A 4,558-nucleotide genomic window follows, 5' to 3' on the forward strand; every position below is an offset into this window, starting at 1 on the left:
GATGCTGACTTGGGTCTGATTTAATTACGGAATCAACCTAATTGTTGATTCCTGGCGGCCACATATTTTAATATATACCTATAATACCTAAATTTTAATATTTACAAACCCCATGAATCAACTATATATCTTGAGCTGATCTGGGTATTTCTTTTTAAAATACCCACACCAGAGGGGATTGTATTTTTATAAAATCCAAGATTTAATTGTATTTTTGTTATATCCAAGATTTAATTTTCTATTTTGTTTGAGAAAAATTTCTCAGGGAAAGAAACTTGCTGATTCCTTAATCCAGAGAATGAACTGTTTTCAGAGAGATGCCTGAAGAATCTACATTTAATCAAGAGATCCAGAATGAACTTTGGGTTGCAATTGATTGAACTGATGGGGTTTGTTGCCTCAAGCGATCCAAAATGAACTTTGGGTACAACTGATTGGACTGATGGAGTTTGAACAGCTACTTTAATTGTACATGTTATGCCAATAGGGGACTGCTCCCAATTGGTTTCTTGTCAATGCGCTTAGCAAAACATTGGTTTTGCTTTCTCTCTTTTCCATTTCCCTCTTATCTCTAACTATTGTAGTTAGAAGACCTTTGTGAGTATAAGATGATTATGTAAAATGATCACTTGGGGTGACTAGGCACCCAATGATCATCAGGGGGGATTGTGTAAATAGAATTAGCTCTAGTCCATTCATAGCCTAAACTCTACCTAAGCAAGATGATATCATCCCCGCCTCCCTCAGTAGGGAGGGGGATGAGTTGCCCACATGTGACAATAAGTAACAAATCAATAACAAGGGACTGCCCTTTGGGCAGTCCAAATCAGTGTAGAAGATGCCATTTGTCCACTTGAATTAGAGGTGGACCCACAGGAAGTGACGAGAGACACTTTCTCTTTAAGTATGTTGGTTACTTCCTGTTGGGGAGTTCCAGCTTTGAACTTGGTGCTGAAGGATCTCTGAGGAGACCTCAGGCAGCTGCTACTCAGAATGGTCATGTGGGTAAGTTAGGCTGACTTCCTTAGGCCTACCTTGGCATTTCCAAACTCTACCTTTAAGTAGGCTCCAGCCTACCAGATTGCTAGACCTTGTGGCTATGTAGCCTAATTTATTTAACCTTTTAACCTTCTCTCTCCGTCCAGGCCTCTGCAGACCTGGACTAGCCTCTCCCTCACTCTATTTCCCTACCTTTTACCTTCCTAATTGTAAATAAACTACCTTAAACCCAGTCCTGACTTGGGTCTAATTTAATTACGGAATCAACCTGAATTGTTGATTCCTGGCGGCCACACTTTAAATATATATCTATAAAATACCTAAAATCTCCCTCTTACAGTCCATTCCTCTATTCCCTGGTAGTTATCATTAGATCAGAGTGTTTTCTACTTCCCTTCACTCTCTATCACAATTTATTATTAAACCCTTTTATACAGACTTTCCTTGTTTCTTCTCCTTTCCTAGACAAATCTGCCACCTAATGGACATCAAGGACCCACTGTGATAGACCTAACTTGTTCTCCTGGTGGTTTCCCTCTCAACTCCATTTCCCCATTCCTCACCTTACTTAAACCACCTAGGAGTTATTCACCTAAAGGATTTGTTATTTAACCCACAAATATTTGTATTATCATAACATCCATCAAAACATTTCTGCCACCATCCCCTTCACTCCAATTTTACAACCTTTGCCTTTACTCTAGTTGTGGCCCTGACTCTTAGCACTGGACTTCAATAACTGGACGAAAGATTGAGACTGATAACTTTGTGCAACTCTGCCTTACGTAAATGCAATTTACTCCCAAATCAAAACACCATTCTATGATGTCAGTGACTCTCTCTAAAATGAAGAATGAATGACAACAAGTTAAGGCCCTTATCACTTCTTCCCTGGACTAAATCCATTATCCATCTGAATAGAGGCTCTGTTTGGAGGCTCTTGATCAAATTCTAGTTTCTCCTCTCTTTAGTCTATCCTATTATTGTTAGATAGGTATTCCCAAAATAATGATCTGGCCATATCATACCACCCTCCTCCCCCAACTCAAAATTCTTCACTGATTTCCTATAACCTTTTACATAAAATGTAAAGTCCCTAGGATGGCATTTGAAGTCCTTACTGACCTTTGGCAATAGCAGTTTCAATAGAGTGGTAGGAGCAGAAGCTTGATTTCAAGAGTTTTGGAAAGAATGGATGAAGGGGACTTAGAGGATGTTCAGAACTGAAGGGAAGAATATAACAAAAACCATTCCCTTACGGATAACTGGCCAAGGGATATGAATAACTTCTCAAAAGAAGAATTGCAAACCATTAGCAGCATGAACGAATGTTACAAATCACCAATAACAAGAGAAATGAACATCAAAAAACTTCAAAGTTTTACCTTTAAATTTAAAGGTAATTTTAATTTTATTAGTAAATTAACTTAAATTAATTAATTACATTAATTTGATTAATTGACCTAATCTAATTAATTAAAATTTAAATTTAATTAAAATTAAAGTTAAAGTTAAAATATAGACTATAAGAAGGAAGTTTTGCAAAAGGCAGAGGCTTGCTTTTGCAATCCATGTTGGCTCATGAGTGGAACACAAGGCCAAAGTTCCACTGAGTGTGAGGAACTTATATAGAGGACCAGAGTGCTAGAGGGAATGCTCTATGGTTCCTGTTCCTGGGGAGTTTGGAGAGATAACTTCCTGTCAGGAAGAATAACTGACTTTCTGTGGGAAGCCATTTGACCCTGCAGTTGAGGTCTCTCTGATCAGTTATCCAGTCTCCAAATAGAGATATATCAATATCTTGATTTCCATCTGTTCCTGCCTCCTGTGTTCCTGAGTTCCAGTTTCTGAATTATATCTAAGTTACTGAGAAGAAGCCAACCTGAGAAGAAGAAATCTCTCTGTTATCAAGGAAACCTGCAGCCTTTCAGCTGCAGCCCTTAAGGGTGACTTTTACCATTTTTTCACCACCTTATCAAAGCTACATGAACTGTATTTCTCTACCAAGACTATTTTGGAGAGGCCATAGTCAGGAAAGCTAGATTAGGGAAAATTGGGAACAGACAGAGAATAGCTTGTGAGATAGCTTCAAGACCAGAAGAAAAGCCTCATGAGAGTCTACTAGGTTTGGAGGGAAGGCAATTAGAAACCTAGAGATAGGGGATTCTCCTTTAGCACTCCTTCCTTTCCCTGTTTGAAACTTTCAAATAAACCCTTTTGTTTATCAAGAAAAATAGTCAGATTGCATTTTATCTCAGAATCAGTCTGAAGTCTACTAGTCCGGCTTACAAGCCTGACAAAGAACAAGAACATCACTATAAATTTACCATCTTGGCTGAGCCAGGTTAGGCAAGAATCTGTTGAAGCTGGGCAAAGTTTTGAAGAAAAAAGTTAGGTTTTGCTTTTTTGAAAAGTGAAGCCTAGGGAAGCCTATCAAGACAGTAGTTGGTGGGCATCTTGGAAAAATTTTTTTCTGAGCAACTGAAATCTTCCCAGTAACAAGACTGACTAATCAGAAAAAGACACTCTCTGGCCTGGAAATATTTAAATGGTCAGTACCAGAAAATGTTTTTTTCCACAAACCTTAAAAATGATCAAAAGGACAAAGCTAATAGTAATGATGAGAGTGTTGGCCTGCATGTTCCAATGCCTGCTACTGTGCTACAATCTGCTAATGGTAGAAATACCTGAAGCAATATATTTCTTGATGAATTTGTATGGCAATGTAAAAATGTTAAAGATGACATTTGATAGGTTGTTCTCATAGGTTCTGGTGATATTCTTTTTGGTTTTTGCTGTGTACCAGACCTACAGTAACATCAGAAAGGTGTTATAGGCAGAGGTGTTGTAGCCCAAAAGGACAATGAATTGAAACTGCTTGTACTGATATTGAAGGATACTATGGAGCAAATGCAACAGACTCTGCAAAAGCTAACTGGGGAAACTGAGGCAAACAAAAATATCTTGCTTGAAAAAGACAACGATTCCTAACAAACAAATTGTAGAACAGAAAATTAAGGAACCAAGCAGAGCTGCTGCTTCTTTGTTGCCACTGAGAGAAGTTACCTATCTGCAACCAGATTCTGGGATTGTTCATTTAAGAATACACAAATCATTTACTGCTGGGAATTTAGATAGCCTAAGAAAGAGCATGCCTAGATATTTTGACAAACCTCATAAGAGTATTAAGGAGTTTAAGAGGGCAATCAAGCTTTATGATCCAAGCTTTGAAGATACAGAAATTCTTCTTAGTGAATTATTTACTAAGAGGGAGAAGGAGCAATTTATAAATGAGACCATTAACAACCCTGACTTAACTTCATGGCCCTTGGGTATTCAGCAATTGTAATTGAATAGCATTGAGAATTTTTGTTTCCTAGGCCAAGCTAGACAATCTCTTATCAAAGCAATGAAAATTCTTGCAAAAAGACCTGACACTTGGTCCAAATTTGAAAAAATCAGACAAGATCCAGGGGAAAATTCATCCAGCTTTCTTGATAGAACTATCAAGAATTTCAAGCATCTATTAGGAATGGACACACTTTCAGATCAAAACTTG

Source organism: Gracilinanus agilis, chromosome 4 (assembly GCF_016433145.1).
Source record: "Gracilinanus agilis isolate LMUSP501 chromosome 4, AgileGrace, whole genome shotgun sequence".
NCBI classification, from domain to species: Eukaryota; Metazoa; Chordata; class Mammalia; order Didelphimorphia; family Didelphidae; genus Gracilinanus; species Gracilinanus agilis.